Source organism: Mustela erminea, chromosome X (genome assembly GCF_009829155.1).
Source record: "Mustela erminea isolate mMusErm1 chromosome X, mMusErm1.Pri, whole genome shotgun sequence".
In the NCBI taxonomy this organism is placed as follows: Eukaryota; Metazoa; Chordata; class Mammalia; order Carnivora; family Mustelidae; genus Mustela; species Mustela erminea.
The window spans coordinates 79,031,831-79,058,727 of record NC_045635.1 but is presented as its reverse complement, the minus strand read 5'-3'; the positions used below and the strand labels follow the sequence as shown (position 1 = coordinate 79,058,727).

Sequence of the window (26,897 nt, the reverse complement as noted above, 5' to 3'; positions counted from 1 at the left end):
CTTCCTTATGCTAGGTGGAAAGACCCTCTGAAGGGCACTTGGAAGGGTCCTAACCCTGTCCTCCTCAGAGGACGCAGTTTTGTTTGTGTTTTTCTGCAGGATGAGGACACCCCACGCTGGATGCCAGAGAGATGGTGCCTACTCCTCACCCCTGCGACAACAAATTGCAACACTGACCCTGAGTTGGAGAAATCAGCGGAGAAGAAGAAGACATCTCCCCCCTTACAAGCAGAGGGATGTTTCATGCAGAACTCTGGAAACTGGTTGCTGCCCTGGGACCAGTCGGAGTGCAAATAGCCAGAAATGGTTATACTGCCACAAAAGACTTCAATCTGACTTTGCGGGCCTATGTTCCTAGACCTTTTTTTTTACTGGTAATGGGATCGGGATCAATAATTCTCACCTCTTTTCAACAAGAACATCTATTGTATAATATCCATGTGACCATTGTGTGTTAACAAATTGTCTACCTATGTCCCTGCCTTCATCAGGTACAGGTCCCATGATAGTGTTTGTAACTATGCAACCTCCATATATGTTATTGCCTGTAGAAGTTACAGAACCTTGGTATGCTAACCATGGATATTGGTTTGCTTTGGAATTAGAAAAACAGTTAAAGCTAACATGCCGATTTGTAGGGTTACTTATAACAGGTTTTGCAGCTTTAGTTTCCCTAATAGCCACAACCACTGTCTCTTTTTTGGCATTATCTGAGAGCCTTCATACTGCAGCACATGTTAATACTCTGTCTCAAACATATCTCATGCTTTATCCACTCAGGAGACCATCGATAGAAAGATGCTGAGTAGACTAGATGGCCTTGAAGAAGCAGTAGAATATTTGGGAAATCAATTATCTTTGCTCCAGACTCAAATGTCATTGATATGTCATGGAGGATATCAACACATATGTGTTACGCCCCTACCCATGGATAACCACTCCTGGGAAAATGTTCAGAGACATTTGCGTGGCATCTGGCATCATACCTATTTGAGCCTAGACCTGGCTGAGCTATAATCGCAGATTAACGCCATCGGACAATCACACGTGGACATTATAGACCCTTCTAATATTGCTGAACAATTCCTGAAAACCCTCAGGTGGTTTAACCCTGGGAACATTTTGCAACATTCCTTTTGGCTATTCGGTGTATTGCTCATTTTACTTGTACTAATCGCAATCATATGGTGTTGTATGTGTGATAGATGGAACAGGTCAGCTGCTTTGACACAGGCACAAATCTATTTTCTACATTTAAAACAAAAAGGGGAAAATGTTGGGAGCCTCATGCCTAGAAGGGGTTAACCCAATAGAGCAACGTTCTTGGGAACCTCTTCAACCGAGGACTTTCACGGGTGGCGAGCTAGAGTGCCACCATTTTTCCCTGGTGATTGTTATGAGAACATTGTAAGGTTTGGCTTGTTGCCATTGCAGCTGTTGTCTCAAGACTAAGTTAATAAGGCTCCTGTGTTTTGTGACTATTGAGTTATGGCCTAAGTGTCCAAACCACGAAGGTCAAGGCTGCCTGATACCTCTGCATGGCCAGCTACTCTCAGGCCAAAATAGAAACTAGCACCAGATGTACAGGAGGTGATTCCCTTACTGTGTGGTATAAATCAGAACTCTGCAAAATAAACTTTGGCACTATGGGACATCCTCCTTGGTGCTCCTCCTGCCCCCATCTCTTTGTCTCTTAATTTCTTGTCACCATCCTCTTACCCTCACATTCCTGGTCGGTTTGTCATGCTGGCCACAACAGAGGTAGGCCTGTATTGCTATATACATCTTTCTTAAATTACCACTTTTGCGTATCCCAAATGTTTTGGGCCATTGTATTTTTATTTTCATTCATTTCCATGTTGTTGTTGTGTTTTTGTTTTTGTTTTTTTACTTCTTCTCTGGTTTCCTAGTTGACTCATGCATTGTTTAGTACCATGCTGGTTAACCTCCATGTGTGCAGTCTTTTCGAAGTTTTTCTTGTAGTTGACCTCAAGTTTCATAGTATGGTCACAAAAGATGCATAGTATGATTTCAATTTTTTGTACTTGTTGAGACCTGTTTTGTGACCTACTATGAGGTCTATTCAGGAGGATGTCCCATGTGCACCTGAAAAGAATGTGTAGTTTTCTGTTTTAGGATGGAATGATCTGAATATATCTGTTATATCCATCTGTTTTAGTTTGCCATTCAAAGTCACTATTTTCTTCTTGATTTTCTGTTTAGATAATCTATAAGGAGGTATTAATATTTCTTACTATTATTGTATCATAAATGATTTCCTTTATGCTTATTATTAATTGTTTTATATATTTGGATGGTACCATATTGAATGCACAAATAGTTGAAATTGTTAGGTCTTCTTTTTGGATTGTCCCCTTTATTACCATATTGTGCCCTTCTTCATCTATTGTTACAAATTTTGTCTTAAAGTCTAGTTTGTCTGATATAAGTATTGCTAATTCAACTTTCTTTTGATACCCATTTGTGTGATAAATGTTTCCACATTCCCTCACTTTTGATCTGCAGGTAACTTTAGGTCTAAAATGAGGCTCTTGTAGGAAGCATATAGATGGGTCTTTTTTTTTTTTTTATTCATTCTGACAAATTATGTCTTTTGATTAGTGTTTAAGCCATTTACATTCAGAGTAATTACTGATAGATATATGTTTATTGCCATTTTATTATTTGTTTTATAATGGGTTCTGGAGAGTTTCTCTCATCATTTCTTTTCTTTGTCACTTTTGATCTTTCCAAAGAGTCCTCTTTAATATTTCTTGAAGGGCTGGTTTAGTGGTCACTAACTCTTTCAGTTTTTGTTTGTTTTGAAAACTCTTTTTCTCTCTTTCTATTCTGAATGATAGCCTTGGTAGATAGAGTATTCTTGGCTTCAGTTTGTTCCCACTCAGCATGTTGAATATATCATGCCACTATCTTCTGACTTGCCAAGTTTCTGTTGAGAAAGCTGCAACTAGCCCAATGTGTTTTCCCTTACAATTTAAGGACTACTTTTGTCTTGCTGCTTTTAAGATTTTTTATTTATCACTATGTTTTGCAAATTTACTTACTATATGGCTCTGTGTTTGCCTACTTTTGTTTATTTTTATGAGCGTGCTCTGTGCCTGCAGACGGAAATCCATTTCCTTCCCCAGATTAGGGAGGTCTTCAGCTATTATTTCTGCCCCCTTTCCTCTCTCCTTCTGGGACTCCTATAATAGAAATATTATGTTTGATGAAGTCACTGAGTTCCCAATGTCTATTCTCCTGTTGTATAATTCTTCTCTCTTTCTTTGATTCAGCTTTATTATTTTCTTTATTTTTCTTCCATATCACTAATTCACTTCTCTGCTTCTTTCAGCCTACTATTCATTGCATTAAGCCTGTTTCCAATCTTGTTTATTACATTTTTCAACTCTGATTCTTTTTTAATTCTTTTATTTCTATAGTAAGGGTCTTCTTGATATTTTCTATTATTTTCTCAAGCCCAGTGAGTATATTTATTTTTGTTGTTTTAGATTCTATATCAGGCATGTTGCTTATATCTATTTTACTTAGATCTCTGGCCATGGTCGGATCTTGTTCTTTCCTTTGGGATAAATTCCTCTATTTTGACATTTTGTACTGTCTTCTCTGTGTTAGAAAATCCAGTTATGTCTCCTGCTTCTAAAACTAATGGCCCTAGGAAGAAGAGATCACTTAATGTCCAGTGCCTGGCATTCCATGGAGTGTCTCTGGTGTGTGCACCATGGGCTCTGCTGTTGTGTTTTGGCTGCTCTTTCAGGCCAGTCATCTGCAAAGGATGTCCTTGCCTACAGTGAACATTATTTGGTCCTTGGCCATAGTGTTGTGAGTTTTAACTAGGTGTGTTTGGTCTTCTTGTAAAATGAGACCTGATACTAGTTCCACTAGAACTGAAGACCTGCACAACTCTCTGTTCAGGAGACAAGGCATAGGCAGGGGTTTGTTCTTCTGGAGGAGGGGTCCACTGCACTGGCACAGAGGGAAGATTGCCTGAAAAGGGCAGTACTGTCACAGTGCAAGGGTGTGGAGATTCATTTGCGCCAGTTAGGCATCCAGTGTTGGTGCTGTGCTGCTTCCTATAGGTGCCTCTGCATTTCTGCTGAGGGGTAAGGAAAGGAAATGGTGCCAGCAACCTCCTTTGTTCATGGAGAGGAGTCTCTGTGAATGCTTCCTCTTAGGGAAGTGTTCCAGGAAAAGTGAATAATCTCCTCCCTCTTTGCTTCAGGCATTTTTCTGATTGTTGTTTCCATTTTGTCTGCTTTTAGGTTTTTTGCCGGCCTTTTCTCCAGGAGCAAAGAAGTGCCCTCCTTGTACTATTCCACCCAAGCCTGCTGACCTTTAAAATGCCAGTCTTTAGGGACATGCAGTGAGCAGTAGCTTGTGCTGGTCTTCTACGGGGAGGGGCCCACTGTGCTGGAACTGAGACATGCTTGGCTGAGAAAAGCAGTCCTATCAGAGCACTGTGGGAATTGGTATAAACAAGTTAGGCAGCTAGTGTCAGCACTGCTTTGCTTCTAGCAGTTAGCTATGTGTTTGGGCTTAGGAATAGGGCAGGGAAATGGCACTGGCTAACAACTCCTTTGTTCATGGAGAGGCATGAACACTGCCTCTCAAGGAAGTACTCTGAGAAGAGCAAATAATCTCCACCTTATATGCTCCAGGTGTTTTTCAATTTAGTGTTTCCAGTCTTTCTGCCTCTGGGTTGTTGGCCTGTCTTCACTCCAGGAGCAGCACAGTGACTTCTGGGCTCTACCCCAACCAAGCCCACTGACCTTTAAAGCTTCAGGCTTTAAGGCCCACTAGTTTCAAGAACTCACAAAAACCAGCCTCTCTTGTTTTCTAAGCCAATGGCTTTAGGGAAAAGTTCTTCTTGTGCAGTCCCCTGTGTCCTCTACTCACTCCCCTTTCTCCATAGGTACCCCTTCCTCACCTCCACAGAACCTGCCATCCCTTTCTTCCCTAAAACCATGTTTCCACACTTCTTACCTTCTTTGATGTAGCCTTTTCTGCTCCTTTATTTGTTAGTTTGTTCTGTCAGTCTTCAGGTTTTTTTCTGAGGTATTTCTGGGACAGAGGGAATCAGATCACCAATGATTTGATAGTTATCTAGTTGTATTCCTGGGAAGAGACAAGCCTATGGTCCTCTTACTCAGCTGCCATCTTCCCTCAACCAGCGTCATATTTTTGAGTTTCATCCATGTTATATGCATTTGTAGCTTGCATCTTTTTTTTAATTCTTTTTTTTAATTGTTGACTAGTATTCTATTTTCTAAATGCTACTATATGTTTTTTCTCATTTTTCTTTAAAAGCATATTTTAGTTATTTCCAGTTTGGAGCTACTATGAATTAAGTTGCTATCATCATTATTATAGATATTTTTCTTATGGATATGTTGTTTGATTTCTCTTGAGTAAATATGTAGTAGTGCAATTACAGGTCACTGGGTTTTATATTTGAGTTTATAAGAAATATCTAAGCAGTTCTCCATTATGGTTGTAACATTTTTATACTCCCATCTGCAATATATGAGAGGTCTAGTCCTTCTACACCTTCACCAAAATTTAGTCTTTTCTTTTCCTTCTCCCCCCAAAATGTTAGGCATTTTACTGGATGGGCAATGGTTTATCAGATGGTCTGAATCTTAAGGTGATTTTGATTTGTTTCCCTGTTGACTAATGATGTTATGTACCTTTCTGTGTGCTTACTAGCCTTTGGATATCTTATTTTATGAAGTATTTACTCAACTTTTTTTGCATCTTACTGAGTTGTTTTATTGTTGATTTGTAGGCGTTAATTATATAGTCTACATATGAGTCATTTTCAGATATATGGATTGTGAATATTTTTCCCAGTTTGTGGCTGATATTTTCATTTTTATAACAAGTTTTTAATGAATTTAACCTTTCAATTTTGAATTTATGAGCATTGATTTTGTGTTTTTTCAAAGAAATTTTTGTCTACTTCAGAATTGCCAAGATATGCTTTAGTGTTTTCCTTTAGAAGCTTTGTAGTTCCTCCTTAATGTTTACACCTATGGTGCATCTCTAATTAACGGGTATGCATGCTGTGAGGTAGGGCTCAAGATTAGTTGTTTTTTCATATGTTTACCATATTTTTGTAGCACACTTTGTTGAAAGGCCTTTTGCCATTGAATTGCCTTCAAAACATTTTCAAAATTCAATTGACAGTATATATGTGAACATTCAGATACATAGACCAGATAACCTATCCTTATGCCAATGCAACATTTTCTTCCTTACTGTAGACTTACAGTATCCTTGCAGTCAATAAAATCTTATACACAAATTTTTAAAATTGTTTTGACTCTTAAATTTTCTTTTTATTCCCATAAATTTAGAGCCTACATGTTAATTTTATAAAAATGATTTTTTTTTCTGAGATTGCTTTGAGTCTATAGATCAAGTTGGGGAATGTTGACATACTAAAAATATCGAATGTTCCAATCTTTGAATATGACATGTATCTCCATTTATCTGTTATTAATTTTGGAAAATTCTTAGCCAATATTACCTCAAATATTTCTTCAATTTCTTTCGTGCTTGCTTCTCCTTCAGGTATTCCCTGAATATATATTATGTATATATATGTATATTATATATATATATGAATATATATGTATATTATATGAATAATATATGTATATTATATATGTGTATATATGTATAATATATATGAATATATATGTATATTATACCTTTTGTAATTATCTCACATTTCTTGGGTAGCTGTTTGTTTTTTTTTTTCTTGACTTTTCATTTCTCAAAGTTTCTATTTTCATATCTTCAAGTTCACTGATTCTTTCTTGGCCTTCTCCATTCTACTGATTAGCCTATCAATGGCATTCTTCAGTTTATTAAAGTATTTTTTTTTATTTCTAGCACTTCCTTTAAATTTTTTCATTGACCTTCTGTCTATGTGCTTACATTATCCATCCATTCCTTGCATGTTCACTTTTTTTTGTTAAAGTTTCTAGCATATCAATCATAGTTATTTTAAATTATTTATTAATAACTCCAAAATCTCAGCCATATCTGAGTCTGGTTGGATGTTTGCTCTGTCTCTTCAAACTGTCTTTGTATTTCAGCATGCCTTGTTATTTTCTGTTGGTAGTTTAGACATGACATACTGAGTAACAGGGATTGAGGTAAATCAACCTTTAGTATGAGGTTTTATTTTATCTAACTGGAAGTTAGGCTGTGTTTATTATTCACTGTTGCTGTAGGTGTCAAAGGTTAAAATTTCCTCTAGTGTTATTTCTCTCTCCTGTTGTGTTTGGGTTTCTTTAGAAACTCCTTCAGTAGAGTCTGAGACTTGCAGTATTATTTAGCTATAATCTTCTGTTATTGTACAGTGATCTGACTGATGTTGTATTAAGACATAATGGAAAGAGTGGAGTGTAGTTCTATGATTAGGTCTCAATATTTTAGTAAGCCTGTATCCCTGGGTTGTAACCTTCACAACTACTTGTTTTTCCATAGTAGGTGAGTCAGAAAGACTAGGTGTAACTGGAGTTGGAGAATTCCTTTCTTCCAGGTCTCATAAAACTCAAATTGTTTATGCTCTGGCAAAAGTTTCCTTTGAGAACAGACTATTTTTTAAGAATAGCAGAGTGTTTCAGGGGCTTTTCAGAATTGTTACTTTCTTCTTTCCCTCCCAGAAGCATGATTTTTTTCCTCTGCTTCACCCTGAAAATATAGTGGGGTTCCTGAACAAACTTTAAAAAAAATGTGCAGGCATCTCTAAGACTAGGGTACCCACTTTTTAGTCCTCAAGCTCATCCACACTGAGCATCCAACAATCTGTCAATCACAGTGTAAGTGTTCCTTGTAGTATTGGCTCCAGCAGCAGATTTCTGCTCCTAGTAAATTGTGATTCTTTGTGTTTGCTTGTATTTTCAATTTTCAGGATGGCTTGCCCTGCGACATCAAGTCCCTACTAGATCCCTCAATTCCTTGAAAAAGAGTTGTTGATTCTCAATTTGTTGAGCTTTTTTTTTTTTTCCCTTGTGAAGACAGAGTGATACTTTTTGTTTGTTTTAAATGTCATAACTTCTAAACTCTTTATATTTTGGACCAGAACCCAAAAGTCCTCTCTATTTATTTAGGAATGTTTAAATTTATCTAATAATACTTTGAAGTTTTTACTGTAGATGTCTTGTATATCTCTTATTCAAATTATTCTCAAGTATTTTTTTTTCTCTTAAAAATTTATTTTTTGGGGTATATGTGGGGATCAGTCAGTTATGTGTATGATTCTTAGTTTTGGCTCAGATTATGATATCAGAGTCATGAGATGGAGCCGTGTGGTGGGCTCTCTGATCAGCAGGGAGTCTGCTTGAGATTCTCTCCCTCTCTCTTTGCCCCTCCACCACAGCTCTCTCTCTCAAATAAATAAATAAATCTTTTTAAAAACTTAATTTCAGTTACATACTGCTAATACACTGAAACACATTTTTTTATTTTTATATATTGATCTTGCATTCTGAGACCTTGATAATGTTACTTTTCCTTTCTAATCATTAATATGCACATTCTTTCTTTAAGATTTTATTTATTTATTTGACAGAGATTTCAAGTAGGGCTAGAGGCAGGCAGAGAGAGAGAGAGAGAGGAGGAAGCAGGCTCCCTGCTGAGCAGACAGCTTGATGCAGGGCTCAATCCCAGGACCCCAGGATCATGACCTGAGCCAAAGGCAGAAACTTTAACCCACTGAGGCACCCAGGTGCCCCTAATATGTACATTCTTTATGATTTTCTACATATATAATCATGTCCTCTTTACTTAAAAAGAGTTTTAATTTTTCCTTTCCAATTTTTATACTTTCTGTACCTTTCTCTTGACTTATTGGACTGGCTAGGACATCCAATACAATACTGAAGAATAATGGGGGTAGAAGACATTTTGTCTTGTTCCTACTTTTAGGGGAAATGCATCCATTAGTTCAAAATTAAGAATGATATTAGCCAAAGGTTTTTGTAGATCCCCCTTATTGAATTGAGTAAATTTCTTTCTATTCCTACATTTTTTTAAGATTTTATTTATTTGATAGAGAGTGAGAAAGTATAAGCAGAGGGAGCAGCAGGCAGAGGGAAAGAGAGAACCTGGTCAGCAGGGAGCCTGATGTGGGTCTCAATTGCAGAACTCTGGGATCGTGACCTGAGCTGAAGGTAGACATTTAACCTTCTGAGCTACCCAGACACCCCATTCCTACTTTCTTTAGCATATTTTGCTTTTGAACCATAAAGAAATATGGAATTTGTCAAAGAATTCATCTGCATTTATGAAGATAATTTTATGATTTTTCTTCTTTATTCTTTTAAAATGGTGAATTACATTGATTTTCAATGTTAAACCAATTTTGCATTACTGGAATAAACACCACTTATTCATGATGTATCATTTTATAAAATATTATTATATTAAATTTACTAATATTGTGTTAAGAATTTTTTTAAAGAATTTTTAAGAATTTAATTTTTTTTTTTTATCTATTTTCATGAAGGACATTGTATGTTATTTTCTGTTCCTGTCAGGCTTTTTGTCAGGTTTTTGGTAACTGGCTTATCTTGGCCTCATAAAACAAATCGGAAAAGATTCTCTCCTCCTTCACTTCTAAAAGAGTTAGTATAAAAAAAGAGTTAGTATAACATCAATGTTATTTCCTTCTTAAATATTTGATAGAACTTATCAACAAGAACTCGTGATTTGCAAATTTTCTTTGTGTGTGAGTACTTGTATTATACATTCAATTTATTTTATGTGAGGTCTTACTACAATTTTCCATTTTTTCCCAAATGGAAAACATTTAATATTAATATTTTTGTCTTAAGAACATTAAATTTTGGGGCCCCTGGGTGGCTCAGAGGGTTAAAACCTCTGCCTTCGGCTCAGGTCATGATCCCAGGGTCCTGGGATCAAGCCCCGCATCGGGTTGTCTCCTTGGTGGGGAGCCTGCTTCCTCCTCTCTCTCTCTGCCTGCCTCTCTGCCTACTTGTGATCTCTCTCTGTCGAATAAATAAATAAATAATCTTTAAAAAAATAACATTAAATTTTCATCAACTAAATTAGAGTAATCACATTAACTACTTTGTTAGTTTTGAAATAATTTTAATTAATTTAATAGTGTTATATTTGCTTTGAAGAACCCACATCTGACCTTTTAACATGGGGGTGGGCAGGGAAGATCAATGAGAGCTGACTTTGCTAATCCAAATTAGAAAGTGATTTTGCCATTCACAGAACCATGGATTTCCCTCTTGATATTTCAACAAATAAAAAATGGAGGTAATATTTTCATTCAGAAGAAAGCTGACATGTTCTTTCCATTGCTATTGCTTCCTGGAGCTATTACAATTTTCTATATTTTTTTCTCAGTTTTGGAAATTGGTGCCATTCAAGGAACTAGTCCATATAATCTAATTTTTCAGTTTTGTTAGCATAAAGTTATTAGTAATATTCCTTAGATACTCTTTTAATGTGTGTAGGATTTGTATCAATACTTCTGCTTTCATTCCTGATATGTGTTATTTGTATTTGCTTTTATTGATTTATTGATCTGCATCAGATTTTATCCATTTTATTAAACTTTTCAAAGAACCGGATTTTTCTTTGTTAGTTTTTCTATTGTTCATGTTTTCTATTTCATTGATTTTCACTTTTGTCTTTATTATCTTTTTTCTTTACTTTGGGTTTAATTTGCTCTTCCTTTTTTAGCTTCATAGGGTAAAAATTATGATCAGCAACTTTGAGTCCTGCTGATTTTCTATAAAGAAGACTTGTTTCTTTTTTATATTCAAACTTATAAATTTCTTACTAAGCACAACTTTAGCTGGTTCCCACACGTTTTGCTATATTATGTTTTCATTATCTCTCGGGTAGTTTTTTTTTTTCTTTTTATATGAACCAGTCATCTTTTACTGAACATTAATTCTCACTCAAAATATGGAAAGATTTACACTATCATGTTTTTTAAAAAGGGTGCCCTGCAAAAAAGGGCCATGATCAGGAGTGTGGAGTCATGCTCCACACTGAGTCCTCTTCAGTGGTACTTGCGTAGCTCCTCATATTTGAGTTCCTTCTAAGAAAGGCAATAGTTTAAAAGCATGTAAGTAGGGCATCTGGGTGGCTCAGTGGGTTAAAGCCTCTGCCTTCAGCTCAGGTCATGATCTCAGGGTCCTGGGATAGAGGCCCACACTGAGCTCTCCACTCAGCGGGGAGCCTTCCCCAGCTCCCACCTCCCTCTCTGCCTACTTGTGATCTCTGTCTGTCAAATAAAAAAAATTTTAAAAAAAGATCCTATATTAAAAAATAATGAAAGCATGTAAGTAGCCAGCACTATAGAAACCTCAGCAATGCTCCTATTCTTCACATTGACATACTTATAATGCCAGTAATAATAACTTCTTTGACATGTTCCAAGTCTGCTTTAAGAGGGAAATCCCACATCAATATCCAGCTTTGTAACTTCCTTATTTTGAAATCCTTGTATTTCTTCTCCTTCACAAGTAACACAAACAACATATTGCTGTTCTACGTATCCACTATCCAGGTAGATTTATTTTATAATTCCCCTTATAATTACTTTGACTCAATGGTAATTTACAAGTAGGCTATTTAATTTTGAAGCATTTGAGGATATTTCTGGATACCTTTTTGTTACTGATTTATAATTTAGTTCTATTGTGCTTAGAGGAAATTCTCCAAAATATTTAAATTTTTGAAATTTATTGAGACTTATTTTAAGGTGCAGCATATGGTCTGTCTTGCTTAAGGTTTCATATGCATGTGAAGAGAATGAGTTTTCTGTAGTTGTTGGATTGAAACATTATAAGATATTAATAGAATCAAATTAGTTGATAGTATTTTCAGATAACGATTTTTTTACTATTATTTGTTCTCTCACAGTGGGACGGATAAAAGTATATTCAACAAAGATAAATGTCCCTAGTTTTGCCAATAATACCTCTTTTCTTGAATTCTTTTTTGTCTGATATTATTATAATCATTTCAGCTTGTTTAAGCTTGCCATTTGCTTGTATATATTTTTATATTCTTTTACTTTTAATATATAAACATCTTTATATTTAAATATGGTTCTTGAAGGCAGCATATGGTTGTGTCTTGCTTCCTCATCTGGTAAAAGTTATTGGAAAAGTCCAAATGGAGCAAAAAAAAGATGTCTAACAACCAACAAGATAATAGATTTCAACCTAATTTCATCAATATTACATGAAATGTAGGTACACTTATCAATACCTTCTAATTAAAACCTTTTCTTTGGGTTAATTCAATAGTTATTCCATTTTTAATTCCTCCATTGGATACTTAATTATATCTCTTATAATTTTTAGTAGTTGCTCTAAGAATTTGACTGTGTGTCCTAATCACATTATTTTATACTTAAAATAAATATTATGTCTATTCTTATAAAAATACTTTGAAGGTTAAAATTTCATATACTCATGAACTTTTGTGCTATTATTATCATGTGTTTTATATCTATATAAGTTATAAACTAAACAAAGCAATTGTTTTGCTTTAAACTATTATCTTTTAAAAATATTGAGGTAAGAGGGAAATTATATTTTTAAAAATTTACCTTCATATTTGTCATTCATGATGCTTTTCATTTTTTTTCCCCTGTAGATCTGAGTTCCCATCTGGTATAAATTCCTCAGTCTTAAGAACTATCTTTAGCATTTCTTACAGTTTATATATTCTGATAACAAATCCTCTCAGCTTTTATCTTTTTTTTTTTTTTTTGCTTCTGTTTATCTTAACATTGCTTTATTTCACTCTCATTTGAAAGAATATTTTTACCGGATATTGAATTCTGTGTTGACAACTTTTTCAACATATTAAAGATGTTATTTCTTTTTTCTTTGGTTTGCATTGTTTTTGGTGGGAAGTTGACATAACATTCTCTCCCTAAATGTAATCTATTTTTAGCTAAGCTTCTTGAATCTGCAAATTAATGTTTGTTTTTGTGGGTTTTTAAAAAAAACTGAATTTGGAAATGTTTAAACTATTAGTTTAACAATATTTTTATGCCTCATTTTCCCCTTCTATGACTCTAATTTCAAGTACATTAGATGCCTGATAATGTCTTGGGAGTTACAGATATTCTCTTCATTTTTGCATCAATCTTTCTTCCTCTTCTTCATATGGATACTTTTGATTGACATATCTTCAAGTTCACTGACCATTTTTTCTATTATTCCCAATATATTTTTAAGTGAATTTTTCATTTCTGAGATTTCACTTTTGAATTATAGAGCACCCATTTAGTTTTTAAAACAGATTTTATTTTTTTCCTTGAGATTTCCCCATTGTTTGCTCAATTTGACAGTCTTTTCTTCTATGATCTCAACCGCATGTATAATGCCTGCTTTAGTCTTTTTCTCTAATTCCATAATCTGGGTCATCTAGCCCTTTTCCACTAATTGCTTTTTTTCTTGATTATAAATCAAATTTTCCTGTTTCTCTGCAAGTATTTTTTTTTTTTTTTAGTCCGGACTTTTTAGATGATGTATTTTCAAGTTTCCACATTGCTTTATAATTCTCTGAAGAGTATTTGTTGTAAATTATTTGCTGATCATTATTGCTGATCATTAGGAGTGGTTTATGTTCTGTTAGCATGACTCTTTTTCAATTTTTTTTCCCTTTGTCCTCAGGTGAATGCCTTGATATTGTAACATAACTTCCACCTCTAAGACATGACCATTCCAGGGTTTTAGCAGTAGGCCTTAGGTATTAACCATGCCCCTCTAAAACTCTAAAATCTGGTTTACTTGCTGTGGTGTTTGTTGAAATATCTATGCTGCATTTTCAATCTTCTGGCTCTTCTTTCGTCCTGGGTTCTTTTAAGTATCTTCTGATAAATGCTTAGTTTGTGGATCATACAAGGATTTGAGGGGAATTTATTTGCAGATTTGGGAACTCTCTGTAGCTTCCTCTTTGTCAGAATCTCTCCCCTTAATTTCCAGGTGAATTAGCACCTTTCTTTTTTTTTAAAGATTTTATTTGACAGACAGAGATCACAAGTAGGCAGAGAGGCAGGCAGAGAGAGAGGGAGGGGGAAGCAGGCTCCCTGCTGAGCAGAGAGCCCGACGTGGGGCTCGATCCCAGGATCCTGGGATCATGACCTGAGCCGAAGGCAGAAGCTTTAACCCACTGAGCCACCCCGGCACCCCGAATTAGCACCTTTTAATTCTATTATTTGACTCTTCAAGTTAAGCTTTCTGCTTGATTTCTACCTGTCCCACCATTCATGTTTTTGGCAGTGTTTTCAGGATAAAAACTGCATAAACATGGATCTTGTAATTGTCTGAGTGAAAGGTTAGTCCATTATAAGTTTCTTCACCATTACTAGACCTGGAAAGTCAGCAAACTAATATTTAAAGTGGTAGCAGTAGGAACTTTGTCTTTACCACTCTTCCTTTGTTCAATCACCCAGTCTTGGATTAAAATGGAGCATAGTGTCATGTGTTTCTCAGTAATGCAAGTTCTTACTATAGCTTTAAATCCAACTTTATGTACCAACTCCTATAACCAAAGCATCATAATGGTTTCTGCTGATCTTTCATAAATTTTTTGTTCCTGAGCCTCTTGGTAGCACTAACATCATACCTACTCACATCTAGGAAATATCTGCTAAATAAGTCAAAAATATTAATAAATGTGACCTTAATGAGTGATTTGAGCATGACTTACAATGCAGCAGAATATTCTTCCAATTAGGGGAACAAAGAGCCAGTGTAGCATATGCATATGGAATTGTATTGCTTCGCCAGGAAGGAAAAAAAATGCTATCTAGTTCTTATGAAAGGAAGTATGACTTCTTATTTCTCTGACCATATTTATTTTAGTACGCTTCTCTTGGCCTTCAAAGCTGGAGAAATTGTCTCGAGCTTTATTTGACTTTTGTCATAGATTTTACCCACATGTTACACTTCTTCCACTCTTTGTATCTTTCACTGCTCTGATATTTTCAAATGAAAAGAATTTGAAGGACGTGTATACTCCAATACAAGCAGAGAAACTTTCTTCCAAAAATATAGCATGTAATATTAGTGATGGTACCCAGCATCATGCTTTCTCCAGAACTTAGTGATACTTAACTGTGGATTGATTGCCACTAGGTCAAGAACTAAGTATTTCGAAAAATCAAATAAGCATGTTAGGACAAAATACCAAAGGGCAAATCTTAAAAAACTAACTTCATATGAAAGTTTTCTCTTTCAGTCATACCCTCAAATTAGGGCTAATTCATGCTTCTTTTGAGAAGACATAAAAGAAAAATAAGTCCATGACCGTGAAATAAAGAATAGGTAAGAACACCATGTGACTTTGATTTATTAAACACGCATTTGTCTTTTTCTTCCCCTTTTGACGGTAAACTCTGACAACAGAGTTTAGTTTTTCCATCTTTGTATTGCCATATTCCCTCAGCACAGAATCTTACATGTAATGAGCTCCTAATGAGTGTATGTTGCAATTAAAATTTAGGTTATTTTATTTTAGTAAATTCTGGATATAAATTCCTCATTACTTTTATTTATGAAGAGTATGATTCACTCTACTGAAGAAAAAGAAATTTATTCCCCAGTTACCAAACTGCTCAACCTTAACAGTTGAGAAGTTTCTTTCTAGTAACTCTTTTGGAGTAAATAGCAAAATTTATTAAGGTATATTGAATTTTTGAACTATTTGTGCACTCTTTTCTCTATTTTGAAAACAAAAAATTAATAATTTGGCTTTGGTCATAATGTATGATTTTATATGTAGAATAAATGTTCATATCTAAATTACACCTTATCACTTTGGTCAGTGAAGAATTTAAAAATGGCTAAAAGCCATAAGAAAAAGGAATGAAGGGAGAGTAGTGTCTGAAATGATTAGTACTGCCTAGAAACAGGATAGTCCAGATTTTACTGAATAAAATTATATTTTTTTCTTTCAAAAGTGCAGAAGAGGTTGTTTATTTGTGCATTTAAAGATATTTTTATTTATTGGGGGGTGGGCGGCGGCCGCGGAGCAGAGCGGGGGCAGGGCTACACGCTCTGGCTGGGTTGGGCCCGGGGCAGGAGTGTGGCCCGGGAAGGCGGGCTGCAGACGGCGGCCTGGGCAGCTGGCAGAGTCCTTATGAGTCCACATGTTTCTGCTGAACTTATAAAAGAGGCACTTGGGTGATAGATTAATAGGAACAGTGAAATTCTGTGAAGTTTGAAATTGGAGAGTATTCAAATTTCACCCTAGTCCGGTAGCTGTGCTGCTCACTTAAATACAGATGAATGGAGACCCCATTCAGGAAGACCCCTGGCCAGGGATCCAGAGCGGATGCAGGCCATGCTGGTGTGTCTACAAGTATGATGAAGAAAAGGACGTCCCGCAATGACCTCTCGGAATAGCGATGCACACCTGGCCCAAACGATGATCGGCAAGGTGGTAGAGCACGTGTTTGAGACAGAGGATGGCTCCAAGGATGAGTGGAGGGGGTTGGTCCTGGCACGCACCCCCATCATGAACACGTGGTTCTACATCACCTACAATAAGGAACCCGTCTTGCACATATACCAGCTCTTAGATGATTATAAAGAAGGCGACCTTCACATTATGCCCGATTCTAACAATTCTCCTGCAGCAGAAAGGGAGCTGGGAGAAGTTGTGGACAGTGGTAGGCAAACAGGTGGAACATGCCAAAGAGAACAGCTCTAAGAGGACTGGCATGGTCATTCATCAAGTGGAGGCCAAACCATCGGTCTATTTCATCAAGTTTGATGACAATTTCCAAATTTACGTCTACAATTTGGTGAAAACATCCTAGATGTCATCATGGACTTGGCCAGATTTGTGGAACTATTAAATATCTAATTTGTAGACATAAAGACTTGATTCCTTTCCAGTTTAGTGAAAGCTTAAATGTCCCTGCAAACCCACAATCTCTGCCAGCAGAACCAGTTTGTTCTGAATAGTACAGATTGATGTGAACACAGAGCATTTTGTGTAAGAACTCCTTCATCTTACGAGAAGTATGTGTGTCTGGAGGGGAGTTCCAGGCAAGTTTGGTGAAGATAAGATAGCACCACGGTCATGTAGACTGGTCTGGACTGCCCCAGCTCCCCAGCACCGTAGTTCTCCCCACCTGCTGCCACGCTGCAAGCATGGTCTGGCACTGTCCATGCTGCCTTCTTTGTTGAGACATGTATGGACCTCTCCCTGTCCGCATCTGTGTGTGTCCATATGCCACACACACACACACACACACACACACACACACACCCTTCCTTGGCAGTCTTTTCCTGGTGGATCGGGGCGGGGGTTCAATAATATTCTCCAGCCTAACAGGAGTGCTTGTCCTAAGTCAGTCTGATTTCGTATTTTACTGCTGTTTATTTAAAAGTAAATGTGGGGGGCGCCTGAGTGGCTCAGTGGGTTAAAGCCTCTGCCTTCGGCTCAGGTCATGATCCCAGGTCCTGGGATCAAGCCCTGCATCGGGCTCTCTGCTCAGCCGGAGGCCTGCTTCCTCCTCTCTCTCTGTCTGCCTCTCTGCCTATTTGTGATCTCTGTCTGTCAAATAAATAAAATCTTTAAAATAAATAAATAAATATATGAAAGTAAATGTGGGCACAGGAGACACAGGGACGTTCAGCGTGCTTTGGACATCAGAATTCAGACGCCTCTTCATTCTGGAGGCTTTAAACCATGAGTCTGAATAGGAATCATTTGTGAACAGTTGCTAGACCCACATTAGAATTTAACAAAACAGAAAGCTGGGTAAAAAGATGCCTTTAATTTCTAAGCTTTGTAAATTTTTGTTTACATTTTCTATCATAAATAGGTTTTTGTTTTATTTTTGTTTTGTTTTGTTTTGTTTTTTAAAGATTTTGTTTATTTATTTGAGAGAGAGACAGAGAGCGAGCAAGCATGAGAGGGGAGACGGTCAGAGGGTGAAGCAGACTCCCCATGGAGCTGGAGCCTGATGTGGGACTCAATCCTGGGACTCCAGGATCATGACCTGAGCTGAAGGCAGTCACTTAACCAACTGAACCACCCAGGTGCCTCTGTTTTGTTATTTTTTTTAAAGCAAAGCCCAGGTACTTGGTCTATACGGTGTGATGCTGGGGTGCTTTGGACGGCACAACCTGGTCCGTTAGTCTGTATGATCAGCAGTCTGGATTCTAGTATGTGATTTGAGAGACAACAGTGCATCAGTGGTTTGTGCACATGTGGTAAGTTCCTGGCAGAACCTAGTGCTTTGATCCAGAAATACAAGTTTGAGAGTGGTGTTGTGGCCTTCTCACAAGTTCTCTGGGACACTTTTATTTTTATTACTATTCTTACTGATACCTGGTTGTGATCAGAAGGCTTCCCCAGCTGTTCCCCACAGAGAATATGTAGACATGTAGCGGCCTGGGTCCCCTGACACTTTCTGTGGTGCTGAGCGGTCTTGGCTCCCGGTGTTCTGCTGACGTGGACTCTCCTGTCATCGCTCTAGCTTGTGGGTGTGACTGCGGCCCTCAGCCTCACAGCCCTTTCGTGGCTTGTTCCTGCAAGGTGGTTTTGACCGAAATAGAATCACAGAAGTGGTTAGGTGGCAGCAACATGGTCATCTGTCACATTGTTTCAGCTGAACCCTGACTGTTTGAAAGCCAGGAGAGAGTCAGTATGGAATCCAGTGTAGAGGTTGGAGAGCTTACCCGAGGTTGGGGCAGAAGGCTAAATGCACATGTTGCCAGCCAACTACCAGCAGTACGTGCAGCCTCTGTCATGGCTGTTCTCAGTATTGGAGATTCTGTTGTTGGTGGCCTTACTGCTCATGGTCTGCGTGGTGACTGCTTTGCCTTCGGAAGGCTGTGCGTTGTCATGCTGTTGGATGGTGACCCCCCCACCCCCCCCACCCCCGCGCTCTAGGATGCAGTCCCTTCCCTCAGGCTGCAGGGGGAGCTTGTCTGCCTCTGCACCTCTCCCTGCGGTGCCTGCCTGGTCCAACACTTCTCTGGCTTCAGCAGGGGTCATGGGGCATGACTGTCTGTCACCTTTTTCCCAGTGGCTCTGGTCAGGAGCCCCTGCATGCCAGTCTCCAGGCTGAGTCCGCTCCCCGAGCACAGGCAGACACGTGTGCCTCAAGAGTAGGGTGTCCAGTGTGTGCACTGTGCAAACATGGTACAGTGACTTTGGACTGAAAATCAGTGTTCTTTGGAGTATCCTGAGGGCTGGGTCAGTGGCAACCTTCCCAGCGTCACTTGACGACTTGCACTGTGGTTTTCCTGCGAGTACCTTTAGCACCTTCAATACCACATGGTCTGCCACTCTCCTGGTGGACGTGACAGGTGATGATCACCATTATTTTAATCATTTCCATTTGTTGCCTTTAGGGTGGAAAGAAGGGGAAGGGTTTTTTTGTTGTTTTCCTTTCTCCCCCCCCCCCCATTCTCTTTTATTTTGGTGCCTTAACCCACATTTGAGCGATGACTGATTCCACTACCTCGCCCGGTACTTCAGGCTTTGTTCTAGGCTCATGTTTCAGATCTGCATGCATTGCTTGCCTTTTCCTGGTATCAGAATATTGGTTCCTTGTTGTATGAGCCCGACATAAGTTTCCAAAATTATGGGACTTGTGACTGCACAATCCCTGAACCTGTATAAAATGTCCCAGCCTTCCTCACTAACCTGCTGTCGTGTTCCTGTGTCGCGTGCAGTGACGTCCGGCTGCCACATGAAGCTTCCAAGGAGAACCTTAAATGCAGACCATCCTTTTTTGCCTGCTCTATTCTAAGTAGGATGTTCAGTGTAACTAACTGAACTTGCATGTGAAAGATACTTAGTTTTTTGTTTGTTTGTTTTCTATCTTTGTTTTGATTTGTTTTCTGTTTTCTCTATATTTGCTTCCTGTGCCGTTGTAGTGGTTGTAGGATGAGAATGCACTGGCGAGCCAGAGCCAGCAGAAGGTGATTTCCCAGCTCTGTCTGTCGTGCAGCATTTGAAGGGACTGTGCATGCTCGAAGCGCCCAGTCACCTCTCAGCCAGAGTTCATCCTATTCTTGTTTTACATGCCAAACCCTGCAGTGCATTGGGCTCGAATCTCTGAACCCTATGGACCCATTAGAAGACTGTTCTGATTGTCACAAATTATAGTGCCTGAAACCATGCGTGAGCTGATTGTCTTTAAAAAAGAAAGAAAGAAAGAAAGAAAGAAATTAAGAAAGAAAAAGAAAAAAGAAAGTTCTCCAAAGACAAAACAGGAACAATAATTATAACAAAATAATTATGGTCAAAATGTCTATGGTTCCTTGGAAATGCTGCACTTTTTGTATTTCCACCATTAGTGTGGTGTGAGCAGATGTGCATAGTTCAGAGTTCTTCATGTTGGCATCTTACAATTAGGTAAATGACCTCATCTTTCAGGCTTGAATTCATTTTTAATTTTATTTTATATTATGTATAGACAGTTCCCTGTTCTCTGCATTTAGAAGTATAAACAATATAAATCTGTTAATTCTGTAAGTAATTTTTATAATTATGATGTAACTCTATCCTATCCTTAAAACATTTAAAATAAACCCTTTATGTGCAACTTCAAAAAAAAAGATTTTATTTATTTATTTGACAGACAGAGATCATAAGTAGGCAGAGAGGCGAGGGAGGGGTAGGGAAGCAGGCTCCCCCCTGAGCAGAGAGCCTGATGGGGGGCTTGATCCCAGGACCCTGAGATCATGACCTGAGCCAAAAGCAGAGGCTTAACCCACCGAGCCACCCAGGTGCCCCTGAAGAGGTTGTTTTTAAGTAATTTAACACCTAGCAACCGAGCATTCCTTATTCCATAGATGTTTTATATCTTCAGCATCCACTTATATTTTGCATCAAATTATGTAAAAATAAGTAAGTTTATATATTTAATAAACCTTTGTCTCCATTTTCTTCATTGATTTAATTGAGAAAAGATCCTCTTTTATCCATAAATAATTCATAGCTACAAAATGTGATGACGGCAAATCGTTCAAAATCCTAAATGTTGTATAATTTGTATATCTGAAGATTAGGAGTGTAGATGTGTGACCTTTAATACACTTGTTTGTGTATATCTGTAAATTACTAGCCCTACAGATATTGTTTATTTTTATTCAAAATTGCTGCAACTCAAAAGACAAATGAATGACTGGAAGCTATCCTTCCCACTTCTGTGAAAACAGCCATTGGTTTGTGGCTATAGTTGATGTTCATAGAGCCTATCTAAATATCTGTGCTTTCTAGAATACTCAAAGATGTTACTCCATCTTTGCTTTTTCCAATATTACTTGATTTGTCTGCTGTTAATATTTAGCTGTGGTCCATAGACAAGCTTTAATATTTAAGACTTACTTTTTCTATATCTTTGTTACATATCTTATATCCTTGTTGATTGCAGCCCCCTCTTCATGTTGCATCGACTTCAGATACATTTATATATAATTCACATGTATATATAATTGAAAACTCAAATCCCTGAATCCCTTTCTGTCCAGATTAACATCCAATAAAGTTCTGTGTGTAAACTTCCCTTTGTAAATGTGTGTATGTGTGTGTGTTGTTCTTATATATAAACCAAGAAGATAGCCACAATCTATACAATATTATCTGAGAGGCAAAAAAAAAGTTTACCTAACTTAATTAACTATAGTTTAAGACCTTAAAGCCCCTGTTATAATATAAATGCTTCTTAGAAAAGGCAAAATGTATAAACCTTTAAAATAATGTACTCCTCCACTTCAATTATTTTATCAGACTATCCATAAAATAAAATATGACTAAAGAGCAGTGCCTGGGTGGCTCAGTTGGTTGAGTGTCTGACTCTTGATTGCAGTTCAGGTCATGATCCCGGGTTCCTAGGTTGAACCCCACATCAGTCTCTCTGTTCAGCAGGGAATCTATTTGAAGATTCTCTCTCTCCCTCTTCCTCTGCCCCTCTCCCTGTTCTCTACTTCTAATCCAAATAAATAAATAAATAAATATTTTCAAATGTATGACTACTGAGTGGGATATACAGGATGCATAACTATTGATAAAAGGGACTAAAGAAGAAAAAGATCCAGAGCATTGGGCTTCCTGGAAGAATCGGTTCCCATGATATTTAGCAGTGTCAAGCTCTGAATACCCCAAAGACAACAAAACACTGGGCACCCAGGAACAAATGAGCTGGAAAAATATTAAAGAAAGATATTGCTTCTTTCACAACTTTACATTGAACTAACCCTCCCTGCTTCTATCTACCTCGGATGTCTTGGTAGCATTAGCATAGGAGTCAGTTCAATGCTGGTAGACTTGTCACATCTATCCATACTAGAATGGCTGCATTCTAGTATGTTGTTGTTGTTATTTAATTCTGGATATCATTCATAGATATTCTTGATTGAAAACAAGCACACATACACACATGTTTAAACAATAAGATACTGCATCTTTAGAGAGTGATGTGTAAATTCAGATGGAACTATTGACCTAAAATCTTTGATAACTGTTCCTTTTTTATGCATAAATTACAGAGAAGGTGAGAAAGAAAATACATTTATTGTATAACACTTTTGGGTAAAAAGATCATCCATAATAGGATGGAGTATTTACAAATGTACCATAATGCAGTATTTAAAACTGGAAACCCTTTCTGTCCAGATTTGCATCTAATAAGGTAAAATTCCCTATATAAAAATAAGGGCCTCTATTAGCAAATGGTTAGTTTCTACATAGGAAGTAAATAGGACCCAAAGGCATCTCCAAATTGTGTCCTTGTAAATGTCTAACAGTTAGAAGAGGAAAATGTAATTTGGTCATCTGGACAAATAACTATTATGGCCTCTTTTTAAGCCTCCCTGGTCTGCTTTTTACATTGCCCAGGCTGTGTGTGGTGACTGGACTATGTCCAAGCTGTGCTGCTGCTCAAAACCTGACACACATTGTGCTTGTGCAATTGGAATGAGAAAGTGTTCAGGAACACAGCTTTCTTATTCATATGACTGTGCACCGAACACTGGGAGGCCTGAGACATGAGATAGCCAAATGATCTGTCAGTTGTAGCTTTTTCTTTAACTGTGAAGTAAATCTTAAAATAAATCTTTACTTCATGACATTTGTTACATCAAAACTTGGTGTTTGCCAGTTGCAGAATAGCAATAAACAACAACCCTTTCTACTGTGGTTAATACCAGAAATAGGAAATTAGAAATAATGCTTTGCAGTGACTGTATCATGCTAAACTAGATTACTTCAAGAAGTACTCAGAAGCTATATTGCTTGTTTGACGTCTATAAATGAGCCTTATGAAAGGCCAAGTTTAAATATTTTTTTTCCAAATAGCTTCAAGCTCTTGTTCTTTATGTGTGTCCCTCATTATGAGTATTTAAAAACAATTTTGAGATATAATTCATATACTATGTAATTCATCCATTTCAAGTGTACAATTTAATGACTTTAGTATGTTCACACAGTTGTATGACTATAACCACAGTATAATTTTAGCATTTAGCACAGTGTAATTTAACATTAGTAGTACAATACTATTTATTGTATTGTACAATAATAGTAACTATTTATTGTTTTGTACTTTTTGAGTGTTGTCTTTAATTCACACAACCATGTTCTCAACTAAGTATTAGTCTTCTCAATTTGAAGATAAAGAAACTAAGGCTCAGATAGATTATAATGCTTTCCCAAAGGCACACAGTTGATAGAGCTGAAATCTCCATCCAGTTCTATCTGCTCAAAGCTCCCATGTTTTTTTCCAGTATGTTAAAGTGAGGTAGGGTATGGAAAATTAAATCTCAGATTGAACCATATAAAATTGACAATATTAAGTCATTTCTCACCTGCAAAAATTACAATTTCATACTATTTAAATAAATGTTCAAAGACTTCTGTTGGAATAGACCTTAAATTATTGTGCCAGTCTGCAAAAAAAGCCTTTAGTATACTTAAGAAATTGGGATCTATAGAAGCTAATAAAGATGCTATATAGAGTTGGCCCTTGAACAATATGGGTTTGAACTGTGCAGATATACTTATGTGTGGGTTTTTTTTGGAGAAATACATACAGTACTATAAATATACTTGCTCTTATGATTTACTTAAAGACATCTTTTCTCTAGGTTACTTCATCATAAGAATATAGTATATAATTCATACAGCATTCAAAATATGTGTTAATTAACTGTCTGTGTTATCAGTGAGGCTTCCAGTCAACAGTAGGCCATCAGTAGTTAAGTTTGGGGGGAGTCAAAATTTGTACTTGGATTTCCTACCACATCAAGGGGTCGGTGCCTCTAACTTCTGCACTGTTCAAGGGTTAACTGTACTGCCAAATGTCTTTTTCTTCCTCCTTAGGTCACCTCAAATAGCCTCATACCCGTGAGGGAATCCACCTGGCTCCAAGTTGGTCTTCTAAAATAATTGTAGGTTTTGATTGTTTTTTGTTGTTGTTGTTTGTTTGTTTTTACCTTGAATTTCTTATAAAAGGAATAGAAACATGTAGGGTATTTTAAAAATATGAGGGACATTATTGGCCTGACTTAAGTATACAGGAATTCTAACTGGTGTAAGGTGGTATCTCAATGTGGTTTTAATTTGAATCTCCCTGATGGCTAGTGATGATGAACATTTTTTCATGTGTCTGATAGCCATTTGTATGTCTTGATTGGAGAAGTGTCTGTTCATATCTTCTGCCCATTTTTTGATATGATTGTCTGTTTTGTGTGTGCTGAGTTTGAGGAGTTCTTTATAGATCCTGGATAACAACCTTTTGTCTGTACTGTCATTTGCAAATATCTTCTCCCATTCTGTGGGTTGCCTCTTTGTTTTGTTGACTGTTTCCTTTGCTCTGCAGAAGCTTTAGATCTTGAAGTCCCAAAAGTTCAAATTTTCACTTTTGTTTCCTTTGCCTTTGGAGACATATCTTGAAAGAAGTTGCTGTGGCTGATATCGAAGAGGTTACTGCCTATGTTCTCCTCTAGGATTCTGATTGGTTTCCTGTCTCACGTTGAGGTCTTTTATCCATTTTGAGTTTATCTTTGTGTACGGTGTAAGAGAATGGTCCAGTTTCATTCTTCTGCATATAGCTGTCCAGTTTTCCCAGCACCATTTATTGAAGAGACTGTCTTTTTTCCACTGTATACTTTTTCCTGTTTTGTGGAAGATTATTTGACCATAGAGTTGAGGGTCCATATCTGGGCTCTCTACTCTGTTCCACTGGTCTATGTGTCTATTTTTATGCCAGTACCATGCTGTCTTGGTGATCACAGCTTTGTAGTGAAGCTTCAAATCAGGTAACATGATGCCCCCAGTTTTATTTTTGTTTTTCAACATTTCCTTAGTTATTCGGGGTCTCTTCTGATTCCATACAAATTTTTGGATTATTTGATCCAGCTCTGAAAAATACCGGTGGAATTTTGATCAGAATGGCATTAAAAGTATAGATTGCCCTAGGCAGTATAGATATTTTAACAATGTTTATTCTTCCGATCCAAGAGCATGGAATGCTCTTCCGTCTTTTTGTGTCTTCTTCAATTTCTTTCACGAGTATTCTGTAGTTCCTCGAGTACAGTTCCTTTACCTCTTTGATTAGGTTTATTCCCAGGTATCTTATGGTTCTTGGTGCTATAGTAAAATGGAATCGATTCTCTAATTTCTTTTTCTCTATTTTCATTGTTAGTGTATAAGAAAGCCACTTATTTCTGTATGTTGACTTCTCAGTTTCACATCATTCCTTTCATAGTGAGAATCTCTGTTGAATAAAACTCAGGAATGGGCCAAGGATCAGAGAAGACCTAAGTATGTCTGTTTTTTACATTTCTTGGTAATGGATACATCAAAGCAACTACATAAAATGGCACATAGATTTTAAGCTGTGAACTACTCTATAGGCATGGGAAAGAACCTAGGACCCTCACTTTATTAAAAGAGAGCTCTGAACTTCTATTTTGATTTAGCAAGGAACCACACACTACTATCTGCAGTACCTAATGGGGAAAAAAAAGTATTAAAACTGCCATGTCTTGTATCTGAATGAGTTATGGATCTTATTCTCACCGACTTTAAACACACACACACACACACACACACACACACACACACAATGATAATGGTATGGGTTGGCAGAGGGACAGGGTGTTTTTGTTCTGTTTTGTTCTCTCTCTTTTTCTCCCAGCCAAGTACTAACCAGGCCCAATCCTGCTTAGCTTCTGAGATCAGATGAGATCAGGCATGTTCAGAGTGGTATGGCTATAGACTCTTTTTCTCTATTTATTTGAGCAGGATTATTATAAATCTTACTTTCTTTAGAGGACTCCTTATGATACTTATGGTGAAAATGTAAATTTGGCTGTTTATCCTTAAGAATACCTGATAAGATCATCCTTATGTGAAAGAGCCTGACCATTAAAAATGAATAATTTCCTAACAAATAATATTCTTGTCTAATTTCTATCAAATAATTCCGTGTGGCACTAGTAAGTACTATAGACCAGAAACTCAATAAATTGTTTTATTCTCCTATATTAATTTTGACAGCAGATGATTACTATAGCTGCAATTAGGCATCATGTTACCTTTTCAATAATGCCAGGTGACAGGGGTTAAAAAAAAAAAAAGGAAAAGTTTAAATTCAAGATAGTTGTAAATTACCTTATAGGCTTTGGTTCTCTTTCCTCTTCATCTTAAATCCCTGTCATTGTAAGGGAAAGTAAATAGCATGTTGCCTTATGATGGATTAGCATTGGCAGACACAGCTGGGCATACCTAAGATGGTTGTTGGAAGCCAAAGTTCTTGCCGATTACCTACGTCTGTTGCCCTAATTACCTGTGTCTATTGACACTAATGATAATCTTCCTTATTA

General features: G+C 37.1%; 1 long non-coding RNA gene and 1 pseudogene across 1 annotated transcript; both read left to right on the top strand.

The window, feature by feature from the left end:
• The first annotated feature begins 5,857 nt into the window (after positions 1 to 5,857).
• Positions 5,858 to 26,292, top strand: LOC116583471. Its single transcript, XR_004282748.1, has 3 exons — positions 5,858 to 5,870; positions 9,003 to 9,008; positions 26,225 to 26,292. It is a non-coding gene; the product is annotated as an uncharacterized LOC116583471 (long non-coding RNA).
• Positions 16,104 to 17,430, top strand: LOC116583470 (annotated as a pseudogene).
• Positions 26,293 to 26,897: the final 605 nt, after the last annotated feature.